Here is an 11,034-nt window from a genome sequence, read left to right as displayed (position 1 = left end):
GAGATCACGCATGAACCTTGCCCCCCCCCCCCACCAGAGCCACCTCTCAGCTGCGTCTGTGCGGGGCTGGGCCGCGGCTCCTGCCCATCCACATGGGCCCGCGGCCCACACGGGGACTTCGGGCTGTGCGGACGCGCCACCTGCCGTTGTCCTGCCCCGTCTCCGCCCAGACCCAGGGCCAGTCCCAGCTCAGGGCAACACAGGCCAGGGCTGCAGGTGACCCCTGGCTGTCACCTGGCCACAGAGATGCTGGGTGGCTGGTGAAACTTCAGCTCAGGGCCAGCGAGACCCGGCTCTGCAGGCCGGAGGGACATCCCTTCCCTGACCCCGCCAGCTGCAGGGCCCGGGGAGCTTTGACAGTTAAGGGCTTTTCCAGCTGTGCATACTCTGCGAGCGCTTCCCGTCCTTTCACCTAGAGCTGCTTTCTCAGCTCCTCCCAAAATGCTTTTGAAGGTCCCGGGCGACCTTCCGTGGCCCTGGGAACTGGGCGCACCCCCGCTCACTCAGGCTGTCCAGGCCCGTCCGTAGACCTGTGGGCCCACCCTCCTGGGCCCTACCCTCTGCAGGGCCTGGGGAGGGGCTGGCGAGAGAGGGAGCTGGGCAAAGGAGGGTGGTCCTTGAGGGTCTGGGGGATGTTGAGCCACCATGGCCAGGGAGAGTGGTCCGAACCAGCCCCCGGGCCCTGAGAAGGCTGCTTCGTGCTGCTTTGCTTTTCCTTACGGGGCTGGGGGGGCCCCTGGCCACTGGTTAGGGCTTCTGGGGTACTGCCCTCCGCCGGCAGCCCAGCCTCACAGGCACACCCACCCCATCATAACCCTGTCGTGCCTGGGCAGGGGGCTGGGCCTGGGGCCTCCTTCCCCGCGAGTGAGGGCTAGCTGAACTCTCAGGGGCTCTGGGGCAGTGACCACCCGTGTGCCAGGACGACCGCCCTTGAGCTACACACGGACGGCCCTGGAGCGGCCTGCATTCCGGCCCTGCCCTACATGCGTCTCTGGAAGGGGCGGCCCTGCCACGGGCACTGGCCAGGCGGCGGCCAGGCCTGCCGTCCTCTTGTGCTGCACGGTGTCAGCCGGTGGCGTGTGTTCTTTGAGTCCTCGTGTGAATAAAGGCTGGAGACCGCGTGTGGCTGCAGTGATCCCACTGTGCTCAGCCCGGCTGCAAGGGTATGCCATGGGCCGTGCACAGCAGGCCGTGGCTGGTTGGGAGGTCAGGAGGGGCTCGGACACAGATCGCGCCTGGCGGTGTGGCCCACGGCTGCAGAGTGCTGTCCTGCCCCCGACCGGGGTCCCCCCTGCCGTCCACCCTCACCGCCCCTGCTGTGTACACACACATCCAGACACGTGTCCCAGGAAGGTTCCCGTTACCAGTTCCTGCCAAGTAGCCTCAGAGATGCCCAGGAGGTCAGAGCACGGGGACCAGCGTCTCCTGAGGCCGAGCCTGGCGAGACATCCTGATGGTCCAGTCAGCCCCCAGTGCCACAGAGAGAGCCCTGCCACACCTGGCTCCTCTCACCAGCGCGCGGACCCCTGCCCAGCCACGCTGCCCTTCCCCAGGCAGTCCCGTGGGATCCCTGAGTGAAGCTGCCAGACCCACTTCTGCCCCCGGGGGGCCCTGCCGCCCCACCTGGACACCGGCCTCTGCAGCACGGCACCGCCAAGTGCAGGGCCCGGCACCTCAGCCAGAGGCTGCAACACAGGGGCGGCAGCCACCGGGGGTCACTTTATTTGGGTGTCGCAGCCCACAGTGGCTGCCGGTCAAACGTTCCGCAAAGCTTCTCTTGTCTCCTGGGGCCCTGGACCACTGAAGGACCAGGACCCTGGGCCCCGTGAGTACAGGGAGCTGGGCCCCGAGCATGGGGTCGGGGGGGCCAGGCGGCGCACCCTGGGAGGGGAATGCAGCTCCACGGAGGGAGTCCTGCAGGGGTCACAGCTCCTGCTGGGCCTAGGGCGAAGCTCAGGCCTCCCTGGACACCTGCCGGGCAGCAACTGCGTGCTCACCCGCCCACCCCTCCACGAGTCCTGGGGTGGTCCCCGTTCCTGCTGGCCCAGCTCCTCCTGGAGCCCTGTATAGGCAGGTGGGCGCCCAGACGCTCACTCGTGACTGTAGGTGCAATGTAAGCACCTCGACTTGTGTCGACTTGCGTCCTCGACTTGCGTCCTCGACTTGCGTCCTCGACTTGCGTGGCAGTTTCAGGGTCTCAGACTTCTGTGGCTCGTTGCCACGTTGCTTCAAGGGTTTCCTTGTGAACAGAGCTGGATGTATTTTCCCTGTCGGGGGAAAGGAGTCCACAGGGGAGGTGACAGCCAATGGGTCAGGAGCACGAAGGGAGGGCGCCCACCTCGGGGGTCTCTGTGCCTTGTCCCTGCAGCCCTGGGCCCGGCCCCGGACCACCCGTGAGCTCCCAAGCCCTGCCAACCCCAGGCCAGGTGCTGGGCAGCGAGAGGCTCCCCCTCCTTGGCTCCTGGGCCCTGTTCATTCCTCATGGGGATCCAGGAAGCCACAGACAGCCTGACCGACCCACAGTGACGGGCAGAGATCAGCCAGCTCCACAGGGAGCTACCTGTGGGTGGCCTGGGCAAGGCCAGCGTGTCCACACGCTTGTGCGGACACCTGTCCCACCTGGGGGAGGGCCCCCTTTTATTGTTGACTTTTTAAAATTTCCAGCATTGCACTAGGTCGGATCCAGGGCCTTGAAGCTCTTATAAGGGGGTGGAGGGTGGTCTCTTTAAAAACAAGAACACAAACCACAAAGGAAACTAAGCTGGGAGTCTCCCCAGGAACCGGAGGAGGAGGAGGTAGCAGGCGGGAAGGGGGAGGGGCAGGTGCCCAGCTCCCCAGGCTCCAAGGGTGGGCTGGCGGGGGCTCTGTGGCCTGGAAGGAACCTGAGGTTCCAGGCACTTGTTTTCTGCATCCTTCCTGGGACTCACCTTGCCCCCCACCCCATCTCTCCAGAGCATAGAATGCTGGCTCTGGGCAGAACCCCAGCACCCCAAATTCCAGGCCCTTTATCTCAACCACCAACATTCCCGGCCAAATGCCACTGACCTTTCCCCATCCCAAGGCCTCCTCCCAGGCTGTGCCCCTCTCGGGCTCCCCGACTCCCCATCCCAGCTTCCAGGCTGCTCCCCAGACCTTATCTGGCATCCCTGGGGGTACTACCAACCGGCCTGGTCCCTCTGGCCCAGAGGCTCCGGCCCGCCACCCCCCACTGTCCCCTCCGCTCATGCCCTGAGAACATGGGCTCCCCTCATAGCATCCTCTTGGCCTGTCCCCCGCCCCCCTCCTCCCCCGCTCTAGGAGGGGCCCGTCAGCCCATCCGCACTCCCGCCCCTTCTCTCCCCCGCCCGCACCCCGCCGTCCTCCCTCACTGCACTCCTGGCCTGCTGCTCTTCCACTGAGTCTGGACCCCGGAGGCCACGGCCGCCACCCTCGCTCTGAGGTCGCCCACGGTCCCCCTGGGCCACCACCCCCCTGTGCCGTCCTGCCCCGCCCCACCTCAAGTGTCCCCGGTGTGGGCCTGGGGCAAGGCACGTGGCAGGGCCCCTCTTACCAGCCTGAGGGAGGACCCCAGCGTCCAGGTGGCTGGCCGAGAGGAGCCTGGAGTGGGGGGAGCTGCGAGCGAGGGTCGCAGAGGAGCCAGGGGGCATCCGGGCACACTCTTGAGCCAGAGGAAGGGTGGGCGTGGCTGGGGGGAGTGAGAAGGCTGGGGTGGGAGCACCTCGGAGCAGCCTCAGCAAACTGACCCCTCACGGCTGCCCGGCGACACAGCCCCCGGGCAGCCCGGCCCTCCACCTACTTGGTAGTGACCGCTTCTGCACACGCGGACACACACGGACACACACCCCCTCCGCAGCTGCCCGGGGCAGGAGAAATCCCACCGTGCTGCCTCCCCTTCCTGAGGCCGTGGGCAGTCCGCTCTCCCCCTCAACTTCTAGGGACACGCAGGACTTGACCCTGAAGCCGCGCACCTCCCCCCATCCAGCCACGCGGCTCCAGTGACCGCCCACGGCTGACGCGTCCACCCCGGCATCCCTGCCACGCGCTCCCGGCGCCAGCGTGCGCTTCTCTGCAGCTCCGCCTCCTGCAGCTGCCCAGGACACGCTGAGCGTTTCAACGTTGAGCTCTGACCCTACACCCCCTCCCGCCAAAACTTGACCCGTCACTTAGACCCGTCGATCGCTGCCTTGTGCCCCCCCCACACCGTGGCTGGTCCCCCTCCTGCTCTCGTGGCCCTGACACCCAGCACAGCCCCTGAGGGACCCAGTGCCAGGCCCTCGGAGCTCCTCCCTCTGGGGCACCGAGGTCCCGGAGAGTCACCAGGCCTCGCACACCGTACTCCCTGGCCTCAGCCCACCCCCCGATGGCGGTCTCACCCCCAGCGCTGCTGCCCCAGCGACCTTGGACGTTCCCCTCCCACCAGCCTCCAGCAGGCGACCGGCAGTCCCAGCGACGCCACGACCCCCCGAGGGGGTGGGACCCACGAGGGAGGGGCGGGCAGCCTCCTCCAGGTCCAGGGTGTCGACGGGGGCACAGGTCGGGCCCAGAGTGCAGCCTGAACACAGCCTCCCTAGCTTCCTGGGGCCCGTCTTCCTGCCGCGGGTCCTAAGCGACCAGAACTCCAAGTTCGCAGAGAGCCAAGGGACCAGCGGCCAGCCCAGCCCACTGCGGCCGGGAGAAGGGAGGTGGGACTTCGGGGCACATCCTCACGCTCAGAGAACAGAAGCAGGCAGAGGGTCTCAGCAACATCACAGAACTTTCTGGAAAGGGAGCTTTGCTTTGCAGGAGCCCCTAGCACGGGGCCCCCCTTGCTCCACACACACTGGCAGTGCCGGGCGCCATCCTGCTCTGAGTCTGTCAAGGGGAAAGCTGACCCCAGGGACAGCCAAGAGCCCAAGCTATCCCTGTGTCTGAAATCCCGGCCGGCGGCTGCCCGAGGCACTCGGGACCTGAGGGGGTGGCCATTGGCTTGGCTGTATCCCTGCTCTGGACGGAGTCTCCGTGGACGGCAATGTGGGAGAGGAATGGCCGGCACGAAGGAGGGGTCCATGAGGCACAGCCTCCCAGACACTGCAGGGACCACCAAGGGCAAGGTGAGAGGTGATGGGTTCCCGTATATACTGGAGACGCAGCTGAATTTCCGGGTGAGAAAGGGACGGAGAGGACAGCGCTGGGCCCGTGGCCTGAGGGTGGCGGTGATGGGGAGATGCTTCACCACACAAGTAAAAATACACAGAGGCACAGCATCCATTAAATAGATCAATGGAGCAGAGAGGTAAGATTTAAGCTGGGACGACTAAAGCGCAACAACCGTAGAATGGAATGCCGCGTATCCTTTTAAGAAATCAGTGGCTGAAAGCATTCCCTTAAAGTCACAGGTGGCCTGCCGCTGTCACGTCATCCAGCACCACTGCAGCACCGGCCAGCGCGCCGGGGAAGGGATAGAGAGCCACAGACGCCGGGGAGAGACGGACCCAGGCATGGCCATCTCCGGAGCCCGTGGCCGACCACCCAGAGAGCTGGGGGCAAGCAGCAGCCGCGGCTGCCCGATCTCATCCGTGGTGCGGGCACAGGTCATGTGTAAGACGGACGCTGGGGCCTGTGGGTGGCTCCCCCCTGGACGGTACTGAGGCACTGTTGTGGCACCTGCGGTTCAGCTTGGCACACAGTCCCTTGTGGAGGCCGGCAGCCGTGGCCCTCCCCCACACAGCAGCTCTCGCTCCTGGAATGTGGGCCCCCCCCAGGGCAGGGACCCGGTGCCCTTGTCCTCTGCGGTGTCCCGGGTGCCCAGAGCATGCTGGGCAGTGGGGAGGCACTCAGTGCACGTGTTGGCCCAGAAAGGAGTGGACATCGCAGCACCCATCTGGGGGCGGGAAGGAGGGAATGAACCACGTTTTTGGGAGGGCGGTCCAGCCAGAGGGTGGAGCCAAGCGCCAGGGTGGGTGTGGCGACGCAGCGGCCAGAGGCGCGAGGGCTCTGAGGGCGTGCGGGTGGAGGGCGGAGCTACATGGCCCTGGGCCGCACATTGAAGGCGGAGCTGATCAGACTTGCTGAAGATCTGACGTGAGGTGTGAAAGAGGTTGACGGTGATGCCTTTGTAACGGAAAATATCGAACTCAACAGCAACATACTGTTGCCTAGAAAACAACATACAGAAGATGCTGTCTCCCAATCAAACTAAACACTGAAAATAATTACAAAGTCCCAGCAACACATTCTTGAACCTAACAATTTACAATTCATCTGCGTACGGACAACAGCTAGTGCATTTCAGAGGGAACAGAACCCTGGTGGGATTGTCCCGAGGACAGTAGAGCCAGCAGCCTGGAGCACCCAGGAGCACGTGTGCCCGGGCAGCAAACAGAAATGGACACTCGATCACCATTAATCCTGGGGGGAGAGGTCCAGCTAGGCGGCTCTCGGGTCCTGCACAAAAATGAATTCTAGTCTGGTTATAAAATTACAGGTAAAACCATAGTGCAAGAAAATCGTTTGTAAAATCTGGGCACACCCTTGTATAATCTCGTCCAGGGTTGCTCCCTAAGCAGCCCAGCAAACCGGACCCTGAAGGACAGAACAGACGAAGTGAAGAAAAGAATAGAAAATTCCACGTGGCCAAGTTCAACTGGGAGAAGGCCCTTTCCACAGGAGAGGGAGAGGGGATGTGCTTTAGGAAGAGTCCTCACAAGTCGGGGAGAGCAAAGCTCTCCAGTGAAAGCAGGACAAGAGGAAAGACAAATGTCGAATCGGAAGTGTGGAAGTGTGCTCACACTGGTACAAGCATTCCCCAGGGGACCGGACAGGGCGACAGTGCCAGAGCCCGTGACTGATGGTGCGGTGTGGGGACACGCGTGGTGACCTCCCAGAACGCAAAACTAAAGGTGTGAAGAGTTAACGCCTGTGAATTTAGACAAAGGGGAAAATAGGCCAATGGTGTGTGTGCAGCACCCTCTCACAGGTGAACGGTGAACCCAAACGCCCTTCACAGGGGCATCGGGCAGACGTGCTCGGGTTCCTGCGTGCAAGTGACAGGACCGCGCGGTGCTCTAGGAAGGCAGGTTAAGGTCGCAAAGTTAACCTTTGTTTTAATTAACGTAAATGGACAGAGGGCACGATAAAGCTCATGTGTGCATGGGGTGCTTGAGGACATACACGCATGTATGCATGCGTGCACAGACGAAAGTCTAAACATGTTCAGCATAGTTATACTTGAGTAGGCTCGGATGCTTTACACTGAGTTCATCTTGCATAACCAGAATAAAACAAACTTCATCCGGGGAAAATGATACTGCAGGTGAGTATTTAGTAGCATAGAGAGATGTTCGTGGCCTAGTTTAGAACACGATCGTGCTCCCACTTTAGATACGCATGTGCGGCTGTGTTGTGTGTACGTGTGTTGTGTGTGTGGTGTCTGTAGACACACAGATGAAGCTGGAAGGACACACAGCGCAGTGCCGACCATGGTAACTTCCGGGTGTCGGGATAGTTGTCGTTCGCTATTTCTTACTCTTGTGCACCCACCCATGTTCTCTAACTTTTCTAAGAATCCTTGTTAGGACGTTTTCCTCTGGCGGATGCAGTGGGAGGCGGCCACACCCCCGCCCCTCCCCTCCCCAGGAAGGCCCTCCACTGCCATGTTATGTGTCCCCCCGGGGAGCCTGCAGCCACAACTCGCTGAGGCTGCTACAGAGGCCCAGCCCCCAGCCTCCATGGAGAGCCCCTCTGAAAAGCCAGCCCAGCTCCAGAGCGACACACGAGGTCATTTCTCACTCTGCCCACACGCCTTCCTCTCCCCTCACAGGAGCATCGGTCGGGACGGCCCCCAGCACACCTCCCACATAGGGAGCCCCGTCTCCCACAAGAGGCTATGAAAGTCAAGCAAAACCACCACGGCTGCAGATGCCGCCTTGACCAACAAAAAGCCTGCCTGGTTGGGGTCCTCACCTGCGGGGCTCCAGCCCCGACTCCCTGCCCACTGCCATGCCCCGCCCTGCCCCACTCCCCACGGTTCTGCTCTCAGCAGCGAGCCCCCCTCCCGCCACCTCCTCCCTGGAGACACCAGCACCTTTTTGCCCTCACTCCTCACCACGCCCTCCCCCACCCCCTTCCCCCCACCGCCTCCATGAGAGCAGACGCACCCCCCAGGGGCCCACCCTCCTCACGCTGTGCTCCTGGCTCACGGTCGCCCTCTAGTTCCTCCTCCGTCTCAGTCCACACTCAGCAGCCCCCCTAGAACACCCCTGGCAAAGCAGACACTCAGTAAATGCACAAGGAAGAAATGAACGCGCTAGACACCAGCGGACAGCCTGGAGCCCGTGGGCAGAAACGTGAGACACCCAGCCCATCCCTTCTGAGCCCAGATGGAGAGCAGGGCTGTGGGTCCCCCGTCCCAGCGATAATCTCTAGAGCGCGCTCCAGCCGCACCCTCCGGCCCTCCTGACAGACGGCCCAGGCCCACGGGCCCAGTGAGATGGCCAGCACAGACGGGGAGCCCCTGGCCCGGGTAGGGGCAGAGAGGGTTAAAAACACCCCAGGGGGCGCCGCTTTATTGGGGGTCAGGAGGGAGACCTTGCTCCGCACAGCCCTACAGGCGCAGACCCTCGCCCCCGATTCCTTGGGGCCAGGAGCCCAGAAGCGACCCCAAGGGGCAGGTGCCAGCAGGGGAGAACAGGCAGCCCGGCCTCCCGGCGGGAGCAGCCTCGGCACCAAGTGCGGCTCTGCCACTGAGATCCTTCCACCCTCCAGTCCTCGTCCTTCCGGTGGGCCCCTGCACAAGGAACTGGCAGGGACAAGGAGAAGGTGAGGGGCCTGGGCCGTCCCCCGGGGGCCCGCACGCCCTCGAGGGCTGGCGGCTGCTGCTCCCAGAGCGGGACTCCGCTCCCCGCCGCAGCACCAGGTGACCACAGCCCGACTTGCGGTGAGGGCTGCACAGCTGTGCCGTGCTCCGTGCGCGCTCGTGTGTGGGTTACACGGCAAGGACTCCCTGTGCGCTGCGACTGCTCCTCAAAGAGGACCCAGACCCCGGTGCTGCAGCCCCGACGTGAGGGGGCTGCGAGCAGATCCAGGGTGCACCCCACAGGGGGCCTGTTATCAAAAGACCCATCACACAGGGGGGAAACGGAGGTGACACTGGCTGTCAGAGCTTCGGGGGCACAGGCCCGCGGGCAGGGTTGAGCCCAGCGTCTCTGGTGGAACCGAGGACAGGCTCTGAGTAAGAACAGGCAACACCTGCCCCCCCCAGCCCCCCGCCGCCTGGCCACGTCCCAGGGGACGGTCTGCACACAGCCCTGCTCGCCACCGGCCTCACCAGGAGCACAGGGCCAGCGGAGAGTCACTACCCACGCACCCTCAGCTCCCCTCGCAGCCCACCAGAGGGGGGTGGGGAGGGTGGGAGAGGAGGGTGCTTCTAGAAGCAGACTCCTGCTGCGACGGACACCCGGGTGAGCGGGTTAGGAGGAAACTTCCAGAAGCAGCCCCAAGGCCAAGTGCCCTGCAGTCCGGGGAAGCCACTGTCTAGCAGGGCCTTCCAGTGTCAGCAGAGCCCCCAGGTGTCCAGCGGAGCCTCCGGTGTCACGTCACACCTCCAGGGAGCCACGGGCACACTGAGCGTGGCATTGCCACCTTACACGGGGACAGTGCCCTCCCTGTCCCCACACAGACCCATCTGGGAATTCTGCAGAGTGGCTTGAATTTGAGCAATTTCAGAGAATGATGGGGGATACTTGCCCGGCCACCCTGCAGGCCGGTGCCTGTGTTCTGGGAGCAGCCCGGCCCGACACCTGGACTCACCGATGGCCATCAGCTAGTGGCAATCCTTCTTGCGGAAGTCGGTCCAGGCTTTGGTCTTGCAGTATTTGCTGCAGGTCAGGATCCCGTAGCAGTGGGTGCAGGGTGCGAGGCGCACCCCAGTGGAGCGGCCACACTCGTAGCAGAACTTGAAGAAGGGAATCCTGCAGGGGAGCCACGTGGGCCGTCGGGAGGCACCCGTCACCTGTGCTCGAGGCCCTGAGCCCCAGGGCCTGCCCTGTGTCCAGTGCGGTGCTACTGGGAACAGGAAACAAGCCCCGTGCCCTGGAAGCCACCCAGGTGCTGGCCGGCCCAACTGGGCAGGAGACGACACCACACCGTTTGGGGACCCGCACCACGGCGTGGGAGTGGGGAGGAGTCTTTGGTGGGGGGAGCAGACTCCTAGCGGGCGTGCCTCGGGAGTGGGCCTGGCACGCCTGCGTCAGGGGAAGAGTGAGCCCGGTGGGTGTGCCTCCCCCGCGCCCCACCCCAGCCCCGCCCACCAGGGTTTAGTGGGCGGGCGCCGTCCGGGATGCCCACCGCCCGCAGCAGGGCCAGGCCACTCGAGAGCCGTGCTGTCTGGGGCAGCGCAGGTCGGGACCGGCCCGGCAGCACACCCAGCCCACTGCCACCCTCAGCCACTCACTGCTCGTCCAAGCCCAGGCCCTCGGGCAGGCGGTGCCCTTCCGCTTCAGCCGGCCACAGGGGGCCAGCTCCGTTGCACCGAGAGACCGCGTTAGCCCCCAGGGGCCCTCCTGGTCACGCGTGACGCCACATGCGGAGGGGGCTCTGAGCTGCCCACCTCGACCACCCTCCTGTGGTGGGCCCACCCCTGGCTGTGCGGCAAGGCAGGCAGGCGCCCCAAGCCTTGGACAGCCCCCAAGCAGGTCTGAGGGCACAGAGTGGGGCTCGGTGTTGGCGGCGTCCCTCTGCTCCTGCATCCGGGCCCTCGGACCCACAGCCTCCAGCCCCGGCTCTGTGTCCGCTCACCACGCCTTGAAAGGCCACCGGGCAAGCACCAGCTTCTCTCTGGCCTTGCCCGGCGGCTCACACCCCTCTCTGGAGGGGAGACTCTTGGCTCTGCTCTCTGGCCACTGGTGGCAGGAGGCACAGTGGGCTGGGGGACAGGAGGGCAGCAAGCCCCTGACAATAATCATCACAGGCTCAACCACGTCCCTCCACCTTCCTGCCCTTAAACAACACACAGTCCTCCCGAGAAAGGTCGCCCATCCTCCGCTTCGCCAGCACCCC

This window comes from Monodon monoceros, unplaced genomic scaffold (assembly GCF_005190385.1).
Source record: "Monodon monoceros isolate NGI ecotype Baffin Bay Population unplaced genomic scaffold, NGI_Narwhal_1 Super_Scaffold_16, whole genome shotgun sequence".
Classification (NCBI taxonomy): domain Eukaryota; kingdom Metazoa; phylum Chordata; class Mammalia; order Artiodactyla; family Monodontidae; genus Monodon; species Monodon monoceros.
This window is presented reverse-complemented; position numbering follows the sequence as displayed.